This window comes from Strigops habroptila, chromosome 5 (genome assembly GCF_004027225.2).
Source record: "Strigops habroptila isolate Jane chromosome 5, bStrHab1.2.pri, whole genome shotgun sequence".
NCBI classification, from domain to species: domain Eukaryota; kingdom Metazoa; phylum Chordata; class Aves; order Psittaciformes; family Psittacidae; genus Strigops; species Strigops habroptila.
Window position 1 is genome coordinate 54,219,108 of NC_044281.2, and position 24,339 is coordinate 54,243,446.

A 24,339-nucleotide genomic window follows, 5' to 3' on the forward strand; every position below is an offset into this window, starting at 1 on the left:
CCACATTGCAATTATTTTGTACCCATTGCCTGTTCTACACTTTCCAGTGCAAGTTTTAAAGTGGAAAGCAGATTGAAAACGCTATACATATAAATAATGTATTGACTGTTTCATACAAGCTGTAGCCAAAAAAGCATTACTGCATGAGCAGATGTAGTGATATCGTTAATTGATTAAGGAAGAACTGAGAAATTATGGACAAATAATTACATACTGTATAATGATCATCTTGGTGGATCTATGCTGTTACTTCTCTAAGATGGAAATTGGAAGAACACCCACTGCCGCCACAAGTGGCTGTCATAACATTGATGAGCCATCATACAACTACACTGTTTTTCTATAGCCATCACATACTGTCGACATGAACAACTGGATCAATTAACAGATGGAAAAAATCCCAGTCTCATTACATATGTACATACATCTATGCAGTGGCATCAATGCAGGCCATTCTATCTAGGGATTCAGCTGATAAATAACTGGGGCTCTTATCTTGCGAGCTGTAAATGTCACTAAACCAGCCCAGACGTGTTTCATCCTTTCACTGCCAGGCTGCCTGTCCATCAGCAGAGCCCATCCCTCAGCTTTAGGCGGTTGCCGGTAAGGGTGCGCGGGCACTATGCAGCACCGCGGAGACATCGCGGCACATCAGCCACTTGCAAAATCACGTTGGGTGCAGCCTCCCCAACACCCCCAGCGGTTCCCCGCGGGCGGCCCCAGGCTCGGCGAGCGGAGGGAGGAAGCGCGGCGCTGCCGCCGGGCAGCGCACAGCGGCGCTGCCTCTCCCCTGCGCTCCACGTCGCGTACGCGGCTCACCGCGGATTTTCCGCCGCCGTCTCCGCTTCGGCGTGAGAAAACTTTGTCGCTTCGCTCCCCAGGTTCACTTCGAACCCGTTCGCCCGTGGCGAGCAGGGGGACATCGCGACAAGGAGGCACGGCCATAGCCGCGGGCCCCCGGCGAGGGGAGCAGCGCTCCACTCTGCTGGCTGCAGGCCCTGCCGGGCGGCCTCTCCAGGGTCCGCTGCCGTGGGGTCTGCATGGCGGCCCGGAGCCCAGCTGGAGGGCCCGCGGCGCCCCCGAAACCCCAGCTCCGCGCCTCCCTGCTCTCCGCTCCCATCCCAGACACAGCAACGTAGCCCCCCTGCCCCTTCCAGGAGGCAGGGAAGGGGGTGGATTTAAACACAAACATCGCTCCGCCGCTGGCTTTCATCCTCACTCTCGGCTGGTCCTTCTCTTCCACCCTCCACCCTTTTCACGCCGGCGGCTCTTGAACCTGCCGGCCCGAAAAGTGTGCCACCCCCGTATCCCCGACCCCCTGGGCCAGCCCCGCCGGCCCCCTCCGCAGGGGCTCTGCGGAACCCCCCGCCAGCCCGGGGCGGCAGGCTGCGAGCAGCGGGGAGGGCGGCTAGGGCGATTCGCCTGCGAAGAAATGCCCTGTTGAACTTTGAATATATTAGTTGACATCAGTGCGAGTTGGGGCTGCCAGCCCCTAGCTCCCTCCTCCTTCCCTACCTCCTCCTTCTCCGCCTCCTCCTCCTCCTCCCCCCGGTCTCCGATGGAAAGAGTTGAAGCCGTGCTGATAGAAGCCGCCTGGAAGAGACAGCGGAGCGCAGGGCAGGACTTGGGTCCCAACTCCGGCCGCGCCGCGGGGACGCTGCCCGCAGCCGCTCGCATGGCCCGGGGCGGCGCTCCCTAAGCGCCGGGCTGGGCAGAGCTGCTGCTCCGCATCCCCACTCGCTCCGCCGAGCCGAGCCGAGCTGAGCCGAACCGCGCCGAGCCGAGTCGCGCCGAGGCTACCCCCGCTCCTGCGGCAGCCGGAGCGCGATGCGCCGGTGAGCTACGCACCGGGAGCCCGGCGGCCACCCCGTAAGCGCGGCGCGGCGGCGGGCCGGAGGGCGGGCGGTGGGCCCGGCCCCGGGGCGGGGGGCGCGCAAACTTCCCAACTTGGCGGGGGGCCGGGGCGAGCCGGGATGGGATCCTGGGGAGGTGGGGAGTCTTGGGCTGCCGTGGGGTGATGGAGGGGCCGGGCGCCGTGCGGGGCGTGGGGATGTGTTTGGGTATGGCTTTCGGTGCCCCGCGTCCTCCTTTCACCGCGGGATGCGGGGCGAAAGGGGCTTTTTTGTCGCTGGTTTTGCAGTCTGGCAGCGCTGGAGAGGACGTTAGCTTGGAGGTGGCAGCGGAGGTGGTTTCTTCCCTCTTTCTCTCCCCGCCACCTTCTCAGCTTTTCCTAAACCAGCTGAGCGGGGCTCTGGCGAGAGGGAAGGGGGTGCGGCGGTGGGGAGCCGGATAGCCTAGACAGAGGGATATTAATGATTTTTTTTTTTTTTTTTCAGATGGTAATTTGTCTTTGTGGTAGGGGTGGCCCATTAAATTTCAGCTCACGTCCTGATGGAGATCAAAAGCAAAGGGGAGAGGGAGAGGGAAGTAGAGAGCCTTGTGCGGCTCCTTAGCTCTGTGTATTGTTAGAAACTTGGGGGTAAGGGGGATCCCCAAAACAACCTTTCTCCATGCAGCTCTGACACCAGCACCAAAAGTTGGAGATCTGTGTTTTCCAGCACTACCATCTGCTCCCCGGTGCTGCCTGGAAGCACGCTTACTGTTACGCCTCAGAGGAAACAAACAAAAGGTGTGCTTGCCAAGTCGGTACTGAACCTGTCTGTTCATGGGCTTTTAGGTGGAGCCCATGTACAGAGCAGGTATAGAGAAGTATCTGTGTCCTAAGGGTTCACTGTCCTCTGTTGGCTCAGTTTAGACTCTTAGATAATTTCCTGTCCATAAAAAAGGTCTCCAAACGTGGTAGATGCCAGGTCCTAGTTTTCTTGTTCTGTTTTGTTTTGGTTTTATTTTTGGTTAGGTTTATACCCGCACACATTTCCCCCCCCCCCCTCCCCCCCATATTTATGTATGGATATATCAGTTTGGGATCATAGTGAAGTTTCTTTTTTTTGTTGTGCAAGTGTTCCCTCTCATTACAGAAAATACTTCTTTTCCGAAATTATAGTCTGAGCGGCAAGAGGTTTGCTCTCTTTGCCTCTGGATGGGTTCAGTGGTAGGCTGAGACCCCAAGCTGACTGCACTGCAAACAAAATAGAAACCAGCTAAGCTAAAAGTTATAATGGGCTTTGATTCTGGCTGCTGTTTGAGATCAGTGAGATCCTGGGTGAGTGAAGTCTAGGAGGAGGAGTGAGAGTAGTTGGAACAAGCTACTCATACAGAAAAGTGCTCTCTTGATTATATGTGTGATTTGTAAGCACCCAAGGGAGAAAACTGGTCATAAACTGCAGAGAAGAAAGCAATGGGAAAAAGAAAAATCCTGATGATGATACTTAACCAGTTTTTTTTAACAGAGATTTCATTTTTAAACAACCACTTGAATCATTAATATATTTTTAAATTTTTTATCCCTTTTGGACTAAAACTTTTCTGTTCAGTTTGGATTGAATGACAAATAGACTCTGCACTAGGCAGGCTGTAGTAGGGAATCTCTGCATTTTATGTTACGCCTCTTGCGTTTTCAGTGAAGTGGAGGCACTTTCTCCTTTTTTTCCTCTCTTTCTTGCTTTCTCTCCTCAGAGAGGTTAAGTTTTTGTCCTCCCCTGTCAGGGACATGGTAATCCTGAAGTCATGGTGGGGAGAGAGATCCCGCCATTCAGAATATAGATATTTGCTTTGTTCATGCCCCCAGCCCATTAGGCTTATAGAATTGGCAGTGGCTGCCCTCCGTGACCTCCCTCCCTTCCCACAAAGAGCTGCAGCAACTGGGGAGGAGAAAATGTGCAAACTCCAGTGAGTGAAAAAGCACAACCGAAGAAGACAAAAGGCTTGAACTGAGAGATGTAGGGGATGAGGGCCTGTGTAGGGAATGACTTTTAACAAGGTGGCCTTGATCAGTTCATATGGACTCGAAAAGATGGCATGGGGATGGATTCAGCAGGAATATGTGTAGCCTGATAGAAACTCTACAAGTGGTGCTGTGGGATTTTAGTTGCTTTGCAGTAAGATGAAACAAGTGCCCAAATAAGATGGCTTTGGTTGTCCAGCATGATTGCCCAAGGAGACAGCTGACTTGGGTGAGCATACACCCGCACCTTACAGTTTTCACTTCTTACTTTGTAGCCAGTTGTAATAATTCTGCAGGACTTGGTCTGAGACTTGATGGGTCCTTGCTAGAGGAAATGTTCCTGGAGAGCAGTGTCACTCTGTGATATTAAATATGGCTTGAACAATGGGTTTCTGTTTTAGTCAGGATTAATAACTGTGTAAGCAGTTATGCTACGGTTAAATAAGACCATCTGCATGAATATGTTTTCCCAAAAACAAATACATGACATGCAAAGTTTCTGAGTAAAGTCTAGGCTGTTGACTTGCTGTTTGGCAAAAGGGGGCAGTATCAAACAATACCACAAAGCAATCCAGTGTGCATCGGAGTTCTGATCTGTGCTGTGTTTAATGGGATCTGTGAATTTAGGGTGTTATCGGTAGCCCTTATTCAGGTAATTCTTGTAAAGACATCAGGGGGGTTAATTGACTGTGTAAAAGATGCAAGGTCAAAGCTGTCATTGTTTTACTTCATGGTTGCATCACTTCCATATGTGATTTGATCAGTGAAAGCTTGGAAGTTAAGGATAATGCTGCCAGTTAAGGACAGTGATCGCAAAGCTACTTTTGTTCACACTAAGTAGGCTGACAGCAGTAACCTGTTCTTACTCACAGTTCTTACTTACAGCTTTGCATTGTTGTTCATATAAAATGCCCTCGAAGGAGTTGTCATCACTGTTTTCCATAGTAAGAAAACCAAACATTTTCTTCTCTGAATTTAACTTTCTTTGAGAACTCATTTGTTTCCAGCCTAGAGAAATATATTGATTCATCTTATAAAATATTGGGTTTAGAATGCATTTAAAAGCCTTTTCACCTTTTTTTTTTTTTTTCTTCTATATGCCTAGAATCATTAGATTAGCATTTCTTAGTTAATTTTTTACTGAGAGCCATGGATAATTTTATCCAGGGTCATCGGAAAGCCATGCCATGCACTGGACTCCAGCTTTCTCAGTGATACTCACTGCCTCCATGGCAAGAGCTGCAGTGGCAAGTGCAGACCAGCCCCAAGAGAGAGGGAAAGTGGTGAAGAATAAGGAGTCTGTCATAGTAGTGTAAAGATGTTCCACTGCCAAGGCAATGCCAAGATCCAGAGTTTAGGTGCAGTCCAGCATGAAGTCTGCAACTGGATTTGCCTCACTTCAGATCATGGCCAACCAGATCATTTCTGGCATAGGACTGAAAAAGGGAAATTTAATCATCTGCAGATAGTGGTGGAGGCAATTCAGAATGGCTCTCTAGGGGTGAAATTCATTTGTGTTTGTTGTGCAGCAGATACATAGTTTCAAGTCATTCTGAGATTGCAAAGTCAGTCTTAAGTGATGGATTTATCTTTTACAGACTGAATACTGTGAAGGTGAGCTGTCACTATTTTAGGTTGGATCCTTGTGATTTAGTCCAGGAGACAAACCATGGAGTATTACAGCGCTGTCCGTGCTGTGCCTTGAAATGGGTTGTGTCTGAATATGGGTGGTGTTGACTTTGAGGATCAAGTCAACACTTCTTTGTTATCCTTCTGTTGCCTTTTTCTCTTTCTGAGAAGTCAAAAAAACCCAATTCACTGAAGGGAGTATGTCAGCTAGTCCTATTGTAGGTATCGTTTCTCTTCCTCTTACACTGTTGACTGCTGATTCTGCCAGCATGCCCAGTAATGGGACTCATTCTATCTCTGTCCATGGTGACAATTTTCATTAGCTTCAGTGGGAGCTGTTTGAATATGAGATACAAGACTTACTTAGCCTGCAACTTGTGTGGACAGTGCCTTGCTTGCTAGAGATAATTCTTCAAGCACAGTATTTATTTCACCTCTGTTCTCACTGTTGTCCAAAAAAAAAAAAAAAAAAAAAAAAATACTGCATGACAGCAGTTATTCCTTACCCCAGGCTCAAACCATGTGATCAAAGTGCAGCAGAGCTCCGAGAGCAGAACTGTGACTTCCAGTATGCAAGGTCTCCTTGACTACAGTGCTGCGACTCCCAAAGTTACCTCTGCTTCAACACTCACATAAAGCACAAATTTTTAAGGTCCACACAAAATCACTCAAAGTGATTTTCTGATGGTAAGTGTATAAGTAGTGATAACTCTAGAAATATTACTGTTATCTATAAACCAAAGAGGTTTGTGTTGCTTCAGAATGTAGCAAGTCTGGGAGGTAATTTACATGTGAAGGATGTTTCCAAGCTACAGAGTATAACTCTGAATTGGTGACAGGGCTATTCATGTGCTTCTAATTAAGCATATACCAAAGCACTGTGCTGGTTAAGCACTGGTGTGTATTTATTTTTAGTGAGCTTTAAGTGAGACCATAACTAAACATGCTGGTTACTAGTCTTAATCCCCAAATCAATTGCGAACACCTTGGGAGTTTATAAATCATTTGTGTAATTTCATTGTTTTTCAGTAAGGGGTCATTTGTGGAGACAGCACAGGATATTTTCTTCCAGAAGCTGCTGCGAAGGAGCTTGGTCTTACAAGGTGCTGCATGTTCTCCATTCTAGTTAACGTGTCTCTGGGAAGCAGCACGCTACATGATCAGATCCAGATAAACACAAACCATAGCAGTGTCTGACCTCTGTGGGTCTGCTGCTTTGTTGAGCAGGCTAAATGCTTATGGGCTTTCTAGTTTCAATATATAACGTACTCCTTATTAGGCTGTTGCTGGAAGCCAAACAAATTGCAGAGTGCCAGTTTCAAAGGTTTGACTTTGTCCATTCTGCAGCAACATGTGACCAGCTGGGACGTAGCAACCTGCAGGGAAGAACCACAGTCATCAGTTTTATCTCTGCCAAATACTGTGCTGCGCTCAAAAGCTTAATCATAACTTCAAACCCATGAGGCAGCCTCCCTAACTGGGAATAGCATGTGAGGAGCTGGTGATGTCAAGTGGATCCTCCAGCAGTCTTGAACCCTCCGTGCTATAGAGGACATACGCTGATGCTGGAGATGCTCAGATGTTAAGCAGAGATGCTGTCTTGTAGTCCTGCAGAACAGCCAGTCGACGTCCTATGTACATGATCTATATACCATTTGCAGTTTAAGGGTTTGTGGCTTCTGAAGTTTGTATACTTTGCAGATTGCTTGTGCCATAGTCTTCAAAAACTGTTAGCTTTTAAGACAAGCAGATGGCTTTAACAAAACATATTTGCTGGCACCTGAAACAGGTGGATCTGGAATCAATTTATGCATGTAATTTTTTCACACCCTTTTGGAATAATTTTATACTCTGGAGCCACCTAAGGTGCTTATTATGTAGCCAATAGGGAACAGCTTCTGTCTGACTACAGAAGATTTTATACATCTTTTATAGCTAATGCCTAGATTGAAATGCAAAATTTAGTGCTGGGAGTGCATGTGAATTTGTGAAACTCCCCAGAGAAAATGTGGGTGTGTGTATCAGTGAATGAATTATGCTCCTCCATAGACAGAGAGGTCTTTTTTTAGTGTAACAAATGTCCTGTGTTCAGTGTTTGTCATTTTAAAAGGAGTATTTTTCATTTCACGTGCAAACCTTGTGCAGGTTACTGATGTGGAAGAAAAATAAAAAACCAGCTTTAACTTTATTTGAAAGGATAACAGAATGAACATTTCTTGTGTGGTATGAAAGAGTCCTGACTCAGAGATCAAATTGGTGTTTCCAAACTAAAGCTGTCACAGTTATGACTAGTTAGAATCATAGAATCGACTAGGCTGGAAAAGACCTTTAAGATCATAAAGTCCAACCTTCACCCCATGACTGCTATGACCAGGACTAAACAATGTCACTAAGGGCCTCATCTACACGGGTTTTGAACACTTTAACATATCTTTAACAGATGAGTTATGTGAGAAAGGAGAAGATCCTGCCTGTCTTTTTGAGGGGCTGGTAAGAAATTCCAATGAGACCTTGGCCACATGCTCATTCTTGCAACAGAATCAGGGCCAACAAGCTTACCAGGCTGAGTAGATTCATAGTAAGTTCAAAGAGGTTTTGAGTGGGTGCTGGGACCATCTGCACAACTCAGAGGTAGAATTAGGAACTAAATCTGGGAACACTTTGGGGTCAGCCTCTTAAGGGAAGAGGATGCTGACTACGGATGGCCTATGCACAGGTTTAATTACTTTGCTGTGTTGCCTGGCCACGTGGAAGTTGTTTAGCCTGCTGGTTTAGCTAAAGGTTGCTTGTTTATCTCCTATGACGCTGATTTATAATAGATCAAAGATTAGCAGAAAAAAAATAAGAAGACAAGGAAGGAAAGGCTAGGAAGTTCACTCTGGATAACTCAGTTTGACAGGATAATATAGTAAATTCAAGAACGTAGAAAGAGATGCTTTTTGGAGCATGCGTATATAATGCAGGGAAGGAAAAACTGGCTGGGTCTCAAAAGTTTGTTAGAGTGATTACAGATCCCCCTGCCCTGCCTCATGTTCCTTTCTCTGCTGTCTCTTCCTGACTGAAGATGATTGTCTGCCAGATGGAGATTTTCAAACACATGGTTTGGACAGGGCAATCAGTCTATATTTATAAATCACTTAATATTTCACTCTCTGACCTTTTTTGGGGTCTGCTCCACATATGAAGGGCATTTTCATTAAAAATACAAAGCTGAGCCTCAATTTCTGCCTGGTCCAAGGTGCTCCTCCATTCTAAGAGAGCTTAGCTCTTAGTTGTAATTGCAGCTAGTAACCATCTAAAAAGAAAAGACAACAGGGAAAAGAATATCATTAGTAAGCTTGTGGTAGGTTAAAGATACATACTTTATTCAACATGAGCAACTATGCACTGAAACTATGTGCTGTTCTAGTACTGATGAAGCATGATGTCAACTAACACGTAATACAAATTCTGAAGAATTCCACAGTTCCTGATTTGTGAGGATAGTCAAGTGATATAAAAGTACAACTTACCCTTATCTGTGTTTTGACAACCATGCTCAGCAGTCAGAAGTAATAATCATCAGGGAGAGAAACTGAGGCATAAAAGGACTATGGCCTGGACAATTCTGTGCTCTCTGTTAAAGATATGAAAAATAATGCTGCAGAGAGGCACCAAGTAGGATTGCCAGTGACTTAAATCAGTATGAATTTTACATGACTTTTTTACATGACTGGTTTTACTTGACTTGCTCAAGGTCAGAGTGCATTAGTGGCAGGGGCAAGGTTATAACCCCGGAAAACATACTCACATACTTATTTCTAAATATGTAGTTAAACCCTATTAACAAAATGTTTCATCTCATTGCTTTTCTTCATCAGAGACATAGACTTAGGCCTTACAAGACGGTGCAATTATGTCCTTGCTAAACATTGCCAGTAGGTAACTTGATGGTGCAAATCCTTTACTCACATAAGCAGTTCAGTTCAAGTTAGCGTGACTACAGTTTGAGGAAAAAAGTACCCTGATCACAGGTGCACAATTGGTCCCAACATTTTGAAGATAAATATTTTGAAGATCATTCCTGTATTTTATATTTTTATGTGCACACCGGACATGCATCTGTACAGACTGAATTAAAACAAAGGAAGTGATTAGCATCTTTAAAATTTAACATTTCCCCCTGCTAACCAACAGAAATTGTTCCCGAGAGAGTAATTTACTAGATACCTTCTGTATTTGTCCAGGACTGTTCAACAGGAATACCAACCATGATATTGCTAATGCTATGTGTTCCCTCTAATGGGTCTTTGAAATATTAAACCAACTTATATTTGCACACCTCCTTCTCTGTGGTTGCTTTGCAAATCCAGGCTTCACTGTTTGCCTTGGAGAGTTATGAGTTTATTATACTCCTGGAATGCTAACAGCACTTTGTTTTTTCCTGTAAATTTCTTCTTCATATTTGTTCATTGATTTTTCATATGAGCACAGTTTTGCAGATAATGATGATACTACTGAGAATAGCTGGTGTGAGTTAATTTTAAGAAGGCTGAAGTTACAATGCCATCCTTCTTTGCCAAGAATCTCTCTGTAAATTTCATAAACTAGGGCATGCAGAATGCTGAATTAGTTAAGACAACTGAGTAAGATTACTCCCAATGTTATATTTCATTTGTGGTTTCATAAAGACGAAAAGTATTGATGCTGAAAAAGCTAAATGTATTTTTTCATTGAATACTCACTGGCAGATTTGCAGGTGACAGACTTTCGAGAATCAGTCTTTTCTATGGTTACTTGGTCTTTCTTCAAATGAAGGACATAAAGTTGTGAGAGAACGCAGATGAACTGGGTTTTTAGCATTTCGCCCTTTAGTTTACCTTTTACTTTTGATTTCTGGGATTCTTCCCCATCTAGTCCCTCCTCCCACAGTGATGGGTGGTAGCTCCAGAAAGGTGCTTTCAGTCATTCTGTCTCTGTCTCTCTTCCCTGAAGGCACAGTGAAGAATTTCACTGAGCTGTTCAAGTTCAAGTTGGTCAACTTTTCTAAATAAGCATCCAATTTAATTTTAAGTTTTTCTGAAGGAAGAGAACATCTTGCAATTCTTGGTTAAGTGTTTAAAATTCAGCAGCCCTTGTGATTATGTTGCATCTTAGTTCCTCAGTTGCTAGGTTCTTGGTCCTGTTATGCTCTCATCTGGAGAGCAAAGCATCACATTTTCTTGCTGTAGAAATACTTGTGAACTGCAGTCAACTCATCTCTTAATATCTCTGTGATATTTTAGTATGATACTGGATTCTGTGGGGGTTTTTTTTTTCCAATCCTTATTACCTGATGGCTCTTCTCTGAATGCATTCTAAGGATGCTACTGGCCAAAGAAGATGGCCAGTAGAAGATGCTACTGTCAGCCAGGAAAAGATCGACAAAGAAGATGCTACTGACAGCTGCAAAGATTTGGGGGAACTGGAACAGCAGAGATTGCACAGCAGAACTGAGCAGAGAGGTAGCAGGAGATAAGGACTACAAAGTTGGAAGGCAGAAAACAGGGATAGTGGTATAGGATGCTCTTGGTATGAGCAGCTTGGTGTGATACATGCCTGGTGAAGAACTGGAGTAGCTGTAGTGGTAGAAGGCAGCATCGGGTTTTTACTGGCAGAGGAGGATGACTGTGAGGTGGGTAGGGACTGCAGCAGTAGCAGAGGTTGTAAATGAAAGCAGCATTTTATCAGAGGAGCTCTCTGCAGGGAAATGTCAAAACATCTGTCTGCACTTTGCCTAGGCATAACCAGGCTTCTTCTTTCACTCAAGAGCACTGTGATGTAGGTGAAGAGAAAAGAGACACTTTAAACTAACGGAGGGCAGAGTTCAGGTGGCATTTCTGTGAGGAAGCCGTTCTGTTCTTGCCAGTGTAAGATGTGAGCCTGCAGAATAAAACTCACTTTTGCAATCTGTACAAATACATGAAGTACTACTCATTTCAGTGAAATGACCTGTGGATGAGAATTTACTGGCCTGAGTTCTTGATTGCTAGTGCAAGGCAAAACTCTTAAACTATTTCCAAAAGAGTACAGTTGGGCTGCACTAACCTTAACTGTGATACTTATGGTCTGAGAGGACTAGAACTCTCCCATAAGTAGTAGAGTTTCTGTTTTTAGTTTGGAAAGATGTTATCATTTAATGAAAACCCTTTGTTTTCTGGCAGCCTACTCTGCTATCTATTTACGAAGCTCTCAAAGGACCTGGATGTTCATCCATGAAAGGTGCAAGAGCCCAATTCTGCTCACAGATACACTAGCTCATTGAAGACCTGTGACTGTGATTGGCTTGAGGACTGGTAGTATAAGCCCAAAACCTCAAAGACAAATTTGTACCTGTGGTAAAGAATTGCATAAGAATGGTACCAGTCCAGAGGTAGTCTCAAAAACTAGGTCTGCAAGATTATGCTGTTGCAAAACCCCGCACCAAGAGAAACATTTCCAGTTTTAATTAAAACAGAACCCAAAACATCAAGACCTCTATTTCCACTGAATTTTAAGTTTCCCAAATGTTTGAGCATGAGATGCAGAAGTAATTGAATAGAAACAGAAGTAAAATAATGAGGCTTGGGTTAGGTTTTTTTTCCTTTCCTGTGCTGATTCAACTGAGGAAGGGAAAAAAAAAAACCAAACCCTCTGAAGTTTTACTTGGGTTGAGTAAGACTGTTCTCTACAAACAGACCAAATGAACTATTGAAGTGCTTCAGTGCAGCTATCACAAGGACCTCAGCCAGTTGGACTATTTACACGGCAGATTTCTACCTGGTAGAATCAGAGCTTTAAATTAATCGTATAAAGAATTGTAAATAATCTGATATCTGCAGTTCTAATGGTCTAAGATGTTTGTAGAAGAGATAAGGGCCTGATCCTGCACCAAGGGACATCAGTAGCAAAAATTCCATTTATGTAAGTTGCAGTTCTTATCCAAGTATATTTGCTTTTGAAATTGGCATACTTCCTGAGTCAGGGCTGCAGGAGTTGGCCCCAGGTTTTCAACCTGACAGTACCTCTTTAAAATGCAGCAGGATAATTTAGGCATCTCTTATTTGTTTTGAATAGCAGAGCTAACATGTCTGTCAGTTACAATGACTTGATAGACATGATTAAAAGGCAGGAGATTGGGAAAAATGCGAGCTTATCACAGCCAACCCTCCCTGATGAAAAAGTAAAGGAAGTGGCTCAGTGTTATATTTGCAATTGAGGTGTAACTGAAAGCATTTTTAGAAATGTGCTTTGCAGACTGCTTTGTAATGGTGTTTTCTATTATGACCAGTTTCTGGAACAGATTATCGTGATTGTAGGAAGCACTTCAAAGCAGATTGATGTAGGAAGATCTTTCACAGAAAACTTTGGCTACTCTGTAAGACAGAAAGCTACAAATGTGTCTGCAATCTGTGTTGTTTCAGCTACAACAGAATTTATTTTATAAAAATGGGCTGCTCTTAATTTTCAAAATGCTACAAATCTCTTTCTATTTTGCTGGCCCCTCTGTTTCACAGAGGGTTCCAAAGGTTGTGTTTCCTTTCTCCCTTGTTTGTCCTTCTAAATTTCTGGTTTATATTTTTTTAAAGACTGAGATTTAAACATTGTAATGAAATACTGAGCTGCATCTGATAAACAGCCAGACACTAATTTAATACATCAGTGGCCAGACTTCTGTAGAACAGATCTTGACACATCATCTAGTCCATTTTCCAACCTCAGACAATATCCACTGTACCTCCACCATTCAGCTGAACACAGGCTCAGCTGAACTCAGCAGTAGCTAAACCTTGGTAGGAACTGGAGATGTACTAAAAATACATTAATCTCTGACTTTTCACCCACAAGACTAGCTATATTCCATTTCAGCAGGACTCCTAAAAACTTTACTTTTAGGCTAAAGTCTGTATCTTTGAGAATTGAAGCCGTCTATATACTTACAAACTCAGGAGCAAACAGGAAAAGCCAACTTTCTGATCGGTATGAAACCAGGTGGTAACAGCACATTGAAGTGTGGTGGGATGCCAGTAAATTCTTCTTGGTTTTGAAGGTTATTGAAAAGGGAAGAAGCTTGTGCAGAATATGCAAGGCAGCAATAAGAAGAAAGAAGAATCAACTAGAACTGTTGTGCTCTGTGATATTTAGTATCACATGTAGAGGACAGGAAGAAGAATTTACAAAAAAGTTGTCATGTTATTTTGTGCCTTATCCAGATGTAATATATCAAATCCATTGCATTGACCTTTATGATTCTTAGGTGAACAAATTTCCTTTTTACCAGTGAAGAAGCTGAGGCAAAGAGAAGTTGAGCCACTTGTCTAAGCTCTCAGAGGGAGGCAGTGAATGAGAGTCCTGCAGTCACAGTCATTTTTTTCTTATTTGACAGCAGAAATATGATGAATTCTTTATGTTAAAGCAGAAGGACCTTGAAATTATTTTTGCTATAAAGCAAGGCCAAATGGATACCTTACGAGTACTTGCATTATAACCGTTAAAAATACCTTTTTTTTTTTATTCATAGTGTCATCAAATGCACAATTCTGACAAATTAGTTTGATACCAAAATATCGTGTTGTTTTTCTCTACCAGCTCTTTTGATAACTAAACTAAACTCTGTATGCTGTAATCCATGGATTCAATTCAAAGTTGCCATGTTGCTGTTTGAAGCCCCACCAAGATCTTCTCTTTACTTTTCTGCTCAAGTGTTTGTCATGTGGCGAAGGCTGGTGGTCTCTCTTGTTTATTGAAGAAAATAGTTGTTGGCAGAGAGACTCTTCCACATAACTCATCTTGTAGGTTGCCTCTTGCTTTCCTATAGCCACACCTGTCTGGTGTTCACTACAGAAAGTGAGAATGGAGGGGCTGAGTGTGCTGCAGGTTCATGAATTGTCAGACACTCATAAGCACTGGCCTGCTCTGCCTTGGCCCCTATAAGGGCTCTTTTTGTAACCATGCTATTCTTCAACCTGTTCATCCCCCATCATGGTTTAAAAAACCTGCTTTATTCCTTGCTGAAGGTGCTTCACTTTTTTCTTGCATTGTTGCTTAATTCCATAAAAAATTATTCTTTTAGTCTGGAACGCAATTTAATTATAAAATGCGGCGAGTAAATGAAGTTATCTTATGCAAAGGATTTCTTATGATTCTTTCTGAAAAACATGCACATCACTTTTAAATAAGCTTCTAAAGCAGACAACTCTGTGAACCTTTTCATACCGTTTCTTTTCTCCAACATAGAAAGTTAATAGCCAAGCACCAATTTTGCCTGTATTTTTAGCAAGCATAAATTAATCTACTTACTGTATAGTATGCTTCTTGCATCTACACATAATTAAATCATATTTGTTCTTAGAAACTATTCATCTAGTGTAAACCTGCTTCCTGAGTAAATATTCCTTTAATTAGTAGAACAAATAGATTGCGGGATTTGGAGTTGATTATCACAGCATTCCTTTCCCTGATGTCTGCTTCAGATCTGCACAGTGGAGAGGTCTCCTAAATACAGCCGGGGAACACAGCAGCAAGCTTTTTTGCAGTTTGAAACTAAATACATCTTACGAATACTTCACACCTACAGAACCCTTCATTTGGGGATTACAAAGTGCTTTGCCATGCTGTGTGGGTATTATTTATTTCCATTTTAGAGGAGGAGAAATTGAAACAGAGATTAGGGCCAATATGCAACATCCCCGTGTTATTAATAGGCATAGCTGTACTAAGATGTATATGGTTGTACACTATTTGTATAGAAGAGCAGAGGACATGGCTTTTCATACAGGTCAGAGAAGTACAGCCTCCATTTTTGGGTGTGTGGTTGTGCATTTCTGGTCTCAGGCACCCTGAAAGCTCAAAGCAGATAGAAGTCATGGAGAGTTAAAAATCCTGGGCATCTCAGAGCTATGCCTCTCCAGCAAGATGCCTCATCTTCAGGTTTGGCTGCTGGTGTTTAGGACTGCCTAAGTCCTAAGCCAGTGGCAGAGCTGAGAAAGGAGTGCAGGTGTCCTGCTGCCAGGCCTTACTGTGCCAGAGCAGAGCAGTTTTGTCACAATACTTGTGCCTATCCTTGTTGTCATTGCACAACCTCTAGGAGATTGGAAACTCTATCTGAACGAGTACGATAGCAAAGCCATGTGCATGTCCTTAGTGTTTCTGCACTTGCCTCTGGGAAGGTGTGTGTCTGTGTGGGTGTCACTGTTTCCCAATGATATTGAGACTGTGTAGAAGTAATTCCCCAGAAGTTATGGGAGAAATACATTTCCTGTGGGAGGGATGTTTAAGTGTTGTCAGCAGCTTCATGTTTCCTAACTGCAGGCTAAGGACTTTCTGATAGGGAAGGGTAGATTTTTGAGCTCTGACTTTCTCCTACTAAGTTAATTATCTGGAGTTTAAAGCACTTCCTCTCCTGAGCTGGAGTTTCTTGTGTGGGAAAAAGAGGTAAGAGGCCATAGCCAAATGAGGGCCGCAATTAAGGATGCAGGTGAATAAAGCTTGTAAATGGCTGTCTTGAGTCTGAGCAGAAGACCGTGTCTGCCAGTGAAATACTGTTTGGACATATCCTTAATGAAAAGAAAGCGTTTACTGTGGAGTCAGCATCCTTTCTGCTTTTAGAGTGTAGCATGCCACATGTGTTGCACTTCCTCCTGACTTTGCTTCAGAATTGTGGGCAACAGAGGTGGCATTTGGAGGAGACTGGGGAATGTCATAGTTGAGAACGGCAACTGGATGCTGTGTGATATCATGCTAATGTGGACAGGTCTTTGCGCCTGCATGTCTTTGGATGGTTTAAATTCATAAAAGCATCCCTACTCACGCACATACAGACTTAAAAAAACCCTCACTTCTTACAGTTGCTGTTTTCTTTTTTTCCTCACTGGAGCTATTAGATGGAGTTGAACCTGGTCTGTGATAATGGACTGTGAAAGAATGAATATGTCACTTAAACAAAAACATCTTTGGTAGCTAACAGATTTAGAGTTCTATTTCTCTCCACACTTAACTATGAAAGCTCAAGGGTTGTTCCTTCATGTTTCTGAGGGTTTTATTTTAAAAGTAAAGGCATCAACTGTCCAGGTAAGTACCTAGGATACTGGTAGTGCTAATACAGTCTGTGCCTTGTCAGCTAGCACAGGTATGCCTACCTGGGCAGCAGTTGCATCTCTTGCCTGTGGCAGAATGCTAACTGAAGAGTGCCTTTACGTGGTTTAGTGTAATCCTCTTAACCACAAGAAGATGTCCTGACTGTGTAATACAGTGCCTGCTCAGGGAGTTAGCAGGAAATACGTATTGCAATCTAGATTTACATCCTGGATTATTGGTCAATAATTTCCTTTTTGTAGGAAGTTCTAACTCATGCAGAGGTCAGATGGTGCAGGGAACAGGAAGTTTAAACCAACTTCAAGAGGATGTCTGATGAGCGCTCTTTGCCTCAACTTTCCACTGTGAATGAGTACGAGAGTACATGTAATCTGTTCTGTTCATTGAGACCAAAAGTTCTTTTGGGATGAGAAGTTACTCTGTGGACAGCAACTCGTGCTGTGCCACTCCTGTGGAACCTCTACCTGTCTCTGTAACACAAATAGAGTGAGAATCCATCCGAAATCCAAGCATCTTGTGGTTTAAATGCTTTCTCTTTGTTTTCAGATAAAAATCTCTTTAGGTCTTTGAGGCATTTAATGAAAATTGTTTTAGCAGGAATGCAGTATCTCAGAGAGCATTGTATGTGTGTTCAAGTAGTTAGGAGTTGAAACCGTACAGTACAGCTGGAGCCTGAGCGTTTTACTGTGCGGTGACATGTAACATCGATTTTACAGTTAGATGAGACTGATTTCAAATGTTCCCTTATTGAGTTTATTGGCACCTACAACTAACAATGTTAGCTTAAAGGTTTAAATGGTTTAAAAGGTTAAATGGTATGCACATTGCACTGCACACAGCCCAAAAATTTGTTTAGAGAACCAAAGCAATGAAATCCCTTGCGACTGGTCCCTTCACCCTACAAAATTTCTGTTGGTGGATGTCTAGCCTTGATGAGCTTGTCCAAGATCACTGGACAGGGTCTTCTCATATATTTCTTGTGCCTCTTGTGGAGAATATTTCTGGATGAAAACTGAATTGAAGGAAGGGGAGAAGGTTCTTGTGCTGAACATTCAACATTGCGTTGACTCAGGGCATTCTTGAAACATCTGGGAATGACCTGGCATTCATGGCTAGCATCAAGTCCTCTTACAGGCTTACTGTGTGAATATGAGCGTGTCCCACTAACACTCCACGCTTTGTTACTCAGCCCCCTTACAAAGCAAATAGTACTTCACAGAAATGCTGTGAGGCTTCGGTGACCGGGATTTGTAAAGCTCTGGGAACACTTAGTCTGGGCCAGCTACAGAATTATAAGTATTATTATTGCTTGGAGTCAAGTAATCCTGTATAAATGTCACCTGCTTTGGTCTGTGTTAACAAGCAGAAAGGGACAAGAATTGCCTGAGAAAGAGAGACATGTGCTGTGATTGCTTAAATACAAACCTGGGAATTGGTAAGTTTAAGCTTCTAAACTCATCCCTACCAACAGCTCACTCATTGCCTTGGGCAAACAATGGGAAGTCATTACTGTTGAAGTAATAATGCGTAAGAAGGAAAAAAAAGATGACAGACAACATTTTCTAGAGTTGTGAGAATTAATTAGAAATTGTTTTAAAGGATTGCTTGAAAAGAAGTGCTATATATTTTAAATGTTTTGCCATCTCTGTATATTAGTTGTATGCATGGGAAAAAATCAGTCTGAAGCACGGCTCCCATTTGGTGATGTCCATTTGAAATGACCCTTTCGTTCATCAAAACAACAGGAAGGACAGATGTGTGGTATTAAAAACAAGATGTTCTTGTTCAAACTGGCAGCATTATCTCTGAAACCCACCCTGCTGCGGAAGTGCTTGCAGAAAAACTAGATTCCCACCAATTCGCTGCTGCTAACTCTTCCATTTCATTTCCCAAATTACTTGTAGAACAGCTGGCATTAGCCACCCTTATTTCCTTTGATGCAAGAAGTTTGCATTTCCTGTTCTTAGATTCCTCCACACCTGTGCTCCCAGTAACAAGCAGTGATCAGCAGTGAGTCACTTGACACACTGTGTGTCTAGTGTTGGCTTTGCTCCTAGTGACATGTGCCAGCCTGGGCAGAAAAAAAAGAAATTAAAAAAACATAGACCCCAAAGGCATGATAACTTGAATTATTTCCCTTCACCCCTTCCTGGAGTGGAAATCCGGCTTGCATATGGAGTTCATGAACTGGAAACAAGCTGCTGATTCTGTGGCTGCTGTTGGCTATGATCCTTCAAACCTCAGCATTCAAATTGAAAGCCAGACCTCTCCAGTGCATTAAGGCTTGCACACTAGCTTTAATTGTTGAGCTTCCTTTCAGGACTAAGAGATTACATAAGAGTTGCCAAGGCTCTCTTGTCAGTGGTCCATGTTCCTGTGATGCCCTAGCTAACTTGACTTTGCAGTGGGCTGCAAATGAAGATGCTCTCCATTGTCTCCCCTACAAGTGCACATTGCAAGGGTCCAACTGCCACTAAGTTCCTGTCAACTTGATTAGCTTTGATGTGGTCTGAAATGCCAAGAGCAAATTGTCTCTTTAGAACTACCCCTCTAAAAGTTACTTAAGAAGTTACTGTGTTTGTTCCTCCTGAATTTAAAACCTATGAATTGGCTACAAGTCTCCTGCTATGGACCTGATTCAAAGATCACTGAAATAAAACGGGAAAGGTATCTTAAATTCCTTCCATCAACTTTGGATCAGCCTGTGTTTTAAAGATACTTGTCTTCTCTTCTAGTCTGAACCAAGTATTTTTGAGGACTGTGTGTATCTCTTTTGTTTCCGAAGTTTGTACATTTCACTCCTACTGGCATGGCCAGTTCACAGTTCCTCTCATTTAGTATGACTTGTAGTCCGTAGAAGCAGGTTGGTTTTCATTACTGCATCAGACATGGATAGCTACCAACAGAATTTTAACAGAAGGTGGAATATATCAATGTTGTACAACTGAAGTTAGAGCCAATAGCATATTTTACCTTTAAACTAGTGCGTCTTCCAAAGCCAGTGTTTTTTTAAGCTGAATGGGGACTGTACATCTGTTGCTGTACAGCTGGAATACACGTTGTTAAGGGCAGGGTGCCCTCTCCAGGGGCTGGGTGTAGTGCTTTATATGCTGTCCACCTGCAATGGACTGTTTTCACTTGACTGCACTGAACTGTGGTCATGGTTGAAAATAAGCAGATTTGTTATTTAATACCACTGGCAGTCTGACAGGGAGTTATAGCGAAATTTCTAGAGTGCACTTGGTTGGCATCCTGTTCCTATCAGGAATTGCTCATGTAATGACAGATTCCCGTACTTGTCCTCTTCTGCTAGGGGTGTTATACTTGGAGAGAGAAGGACCTCTAAGGTGTTGCTGTTTACTGACACCAGTCTGCAAAGGATAATCATAGTACCACTGCTTCTCAGAAAGAGCTTTTTGGCCTTGGCTACCCTCTTTGGTGAGGGGGATTAAGACAGCGCTTAGCAGCCTGAGGTTCATGGGTTCCTGATGCAGGGAGGTGCTGCTATGTTGGGTTGTCCGTAGAGGTCATGGATCTGCTCTGCTGAATGCAGAAGGGCAAGTCTCCTCTGTTTCTCTGTTAGAAATCTCTCCAAAAGCAAGAACAAACTTCAGTTGAATTGCTTCTCTTGCAGGCTGGTAAATTATGTGGCTCTTTTGCCTGGAAATGGGCTGAGCTCCAACCTTTCTCACACTGTTTGCCCTGTAACCTCTCTTCCTTTCCCCATTCCCATCCTCATTGTCAGAAATGGGCAAGCTCCTGTCTGCCGCCAGCCGAGCTGCTGCCGACCAGGCTGCTGCCCTCCCGTCGGGGCAGGGCTCTCCCCACCCCGCACAAGATGCTGGCAGCTCCCTTCCTTCCTTCTGCCCAGTCCCTGCAGGCTGTAGTGCTTGGATGTTGTCCTTTGCTTTCATCCTCCTAACCGTACCTAATCCGGTGATTACAGCTGCTTGTGTTTCACCAGAAAACCTCTGCATCTGTCTGACAGGCTGGTTGGTGTGGTAAGGCAACAAGAGTTTTCAGCTGCTCCAACCTTGGGCTGAAATACACAGACTTTTAATGACATTTTCAACTGAATGCTAACGGTAGCCGTTTATGAAGCCAAGAATGTGTCTCTTCATGCCACTTGAACACTTTACTGAGGGTGAGGGCACGATTAGTCATTCAGCAGGCAAACATCTGGTGCTTTTGTGAGCCCTGCAGCTCTTCCTAGTTAACAGGTCTCACCTCAGCCTGGCTAAGCTAGGAATGTGTTACTGCAGGCATTTTAATTTTGTGTTTTTAGCTGCTACTGTAAGTGGACAGGAGTAAAACTTGGCTGCTCACGTGGTCTTTTCCAGTTCTGTATCCTTGTATTTCTAGATCCCAGCTTATTCTAGACAACCATTTATCTTGGATGTGCTTCCAACTCTTAGCACATCTCTTGTCCTGTCTGAACATAGAACTGCTCTCTTTGTCTTTTGTTTGTCTCATGTCTTTTTTCAGAAGCAGTGAGATGTTTGATGGACTCCTGGTCCACCTAGTCTATGGCTGATGCAAGGTGTCTTGGAAGTTTGGAGCCTGAGCTAAAAGTGCTTTCAGCTGTTAGGAATGCAAACTGTTTGTAGGGGGGTGTGATAGATAAAAGAAATAGGATTTTCAGAGGATTTCTAAGCCATTAACTGTCCTTTCAGGCAGAATAGGAGTCAGAAAGCCAGGAAAAAGAAAAAATGCCCTTATGCAATCTCTGCTCCTTTCCTCCCTATGCTTGACTTCTCTTCTGAATCAGAGTCACCCTTTGAACATGGGCAATTCATGGCTGATAGTTGAATCATTGCAGATGTTCTTCCTCTTGATACTTTTCCCTCTTCTTGTTTTCTTAATCTTGGGCAACCCAGCTGGGCTTTTAATTCTAGAATGACAAGAAGTTTCTTTGTTTTCCACAGTTGGGGAAATGGCCTTTTCCAAATGCGTTTCCTTGTAGCCCATGTGCAGTAACTGTCTTCTTCCAACTCTTAGCACATCTCTTGTCCTATCTGAACATAGAACTGTTCTCTTTGTCTTTTGTTTGTCTCATGTCTTTTTTCAGAAGCAGTGAGATGTTTGATGGACTCCTGGTCCACCTAGTCTATGGCTGATGCAAGGTGTCTTGGAAGTTTGGAGCCTGAGCTAAAAGTGCTTTCAGCTGTTAGGAATGCAAACTGTTTGTAGACTGAGCCCCAAATCGCTCCAGGAATATCTGTAGATCTTAATCACAACCTGTTTTCTTCATCCAGACATAGCTTTCAGGCCCACTCAGAGAAACAAGGTGCAACTGCTCTGTTGTTTTGAAAACTGCAAGGAGAAGGTCTAGTTAAAGTGACTGTCACCATCATTTAAAAAGTAAAATCTCTGTAAAATCTCTGAAGAAATTCTTCACTGCACAATATTTCAGTAATTGCAAGGTGACAGATACAGCTTACTGAGATACAAGGGAAAACTTCTCCTCCATGTCTGTTGTATAATGTATATATGTAGAGACTAGTAAGCAGAATGGTGGGGCTCTTTTGACTTTCTGACCCAAATAAGAATTATTAGTAAATCATAAGCTAATTAGAATTGGAAAAGGGCTGACATCCTATTCAGTTCATCCTTTGCTAATGTGGGATTGTTCCCTACAATGTATTTTCTCCTGTTGGTTTCAAATAACTAAGCATCTATTTGTTCCCTTGGGAAGCATACCATTCACCAATAGTGAACTCTAACAACCAGCCTAAACTTCCTTTAATTTCCTTCCTCTTCTCACAATTAACTCTTTTTAGATTTTTACACTTTTCCAGTATTTGTAGATAGCTCTGTTGTTATCATATGTTGTGTCAGTGGTCAATGATCAGTGTAAACTTCATTCTTATAAATTGCTGTTTATGCTGCTTCAAGCTTCACTCTGGAGATGTATATCTTCTGGTGCCACTAATTAATGCTCAGCTCAAACTCCAACATGTTCTTTGATAAAGCCACTTATGCATCTTATGTGCTCTGAATACCTTATGTGTGCTGGCTAGCTGTGGCACCACAGTCTTGAAGCAAAATGAGTCCAAATGAGTCTGTGCAGTGGGAAGCCACTAACTCCTTTTTTTAAAGTGAATGTTAACACCTGTTTGCGTGGTAGCCCTAGGAAAGTGATTTTGCTTGTCAGGATAAGTCAGGAGAGCTTCTGAATGGAGGCTTGTGCATGAGAGATTGATTTTCCCAAAGTGTGTATGGGGGTGTGTGAGTAGAGGAATATATGGTGCAAATGTAGCTGAGATACATCAGTCTTCCCAGGTGTGAGTTGGGGGTAATGTCACTTGTAGATGTGATTGCTATAACCTTCAGAAACCAAATACTAATCACTACTGTGTCAAATGGTGCCTTATCTTTAAAAGAGGCTCATCTACCACCAAATCCTAGAGGAGCCCTTCCTTTTGGCTGTGTCAGATCTGAATCTGGACATAGAGTAAAAGGGTTTCAGAGGAAAATACTCCTTTTTAGATTATCATCACCATCACTCAGTTTGACGATTAGGCTGCCTTTTTCTTTTATTTCAGCTCAACGACCAAGCAGCAATCTGGAATTATACATCAACCCCTGTTTCATATATTTTATGATTCATTGTAAATTAAAAAGCATCCTTTTTTTGGAAGCCTGAAATTTTACCAGTAGCTGAAGATCCAGAGAATCCATTTAGAGAAACAATACTAGTAAAAGCAAGAGAGGATAAAAAGCATCACTGGCTGTGTCTTTTGGTGTAAATCACATTCATTTCATAAAAGTCTTGAACGCATCCCTTAAACTTTAATACCTGAATTTCAAGCTCAGCAGTCAGTGGAGTTTTTAGCACCAGCCAGAGAGTACTCATAGTTGGCACGGAGATGGTCCTTTCCCCTCTTTTACATTCTTTTAACACACTAACACTGCCAGTTGGGCATTTGAAAGCCTCATTAATTTTCCTAGCTGTTTGGCAATAAGACCTTGCTTGTTCCTTGCTGTCTTCCATTACTGAAACCTGTGTGGTTTTCAGATTGCTCTTACTTGTTGCTTTGACACGGGGCTGGATTATTTGCCTTGCTCAGGATCCAAATGGTGGAGATGTTGAGTGATGTAGAAACACACTGGGATATGATGTCAAAAGCACAAGTGGTTACAGTGTGGAGAGGTGAAATTTGGTGAAATTTTGTGTGTGGGTGCAAGGATGGAATTAGAAATGAGAGAGAAAGGGTCATGTCAAGACAATATTGATGTTAGATCCAGCAAACTCAGAGGAGACTGTAACTTTCTCTGGTGAACTTATATGTGTTTTGATCTTGTGAAGTAACCAGTTACATTTCTCTGTATGTTCTGGAGAAGTCTCAGGTTCCTGTGGAGCCCTGGCAGTATGTGATGCATATGAAAATGTTGATTCTGTGCAACTCCTCCCACCCCCAAAACCAAACAAAACAAACAAAAAAAATCCCAACCCTAAAAAACAAAACAACAACAAGAAGGAGAAAAAAAAAAAAAAGAGAAATGCTTTACAGTGTAGGCAGCCTTAATAAAGTGAATCTGCAGAAGTGGCAGCATGGAGCTGCATGTTGAGTGGTTTCAAATGGCTCCATATCTCATTATCCAAGTTACAGGATGGATTTTTTATTGCCTGCCCTGCAAGCTCATTTTGAGACAGGTGTGTTAAAAATGCATGTGTCCTTGCTTACCTGGAGAGAGCAGAGGTGCTTTGTAGCTCTGAGTTAAGTTAAACGAATAATGCCAGTATTATTCATCAAGACAAAATCATTTTCTGA

General features: G+C 42.9%; 1 protein-coding gene across 5 annotated transcripts in view; it reads left to right on the top strand.

The window, feature by feature from the left end:
* The first annotated feature begins 1,558 nt into the window (after nucleotides 1–1,558).
* SEMA5B (semaphorin 5B) overlaps nucleotides 1,559–24,339 on the top strand; it is a 277,489-nt gene continuing 254,708 nt past the window's right edge. For 4 of the 5 annotated variants that reach the window (XM_030487800.1, XM_030487796.1, XM_030487799.1 and 1 more), the window contains exon 1: nucleotides 1,559–1,869. The gene's annotated coding sequence lies outside the window, so the exon portion shown is untranslated. The remainder of the gene's footprint in view (nucleotides 1,870–24,339) is intronic. The other variant, XM_030487797.1, reaches the window with a different exon arrangement.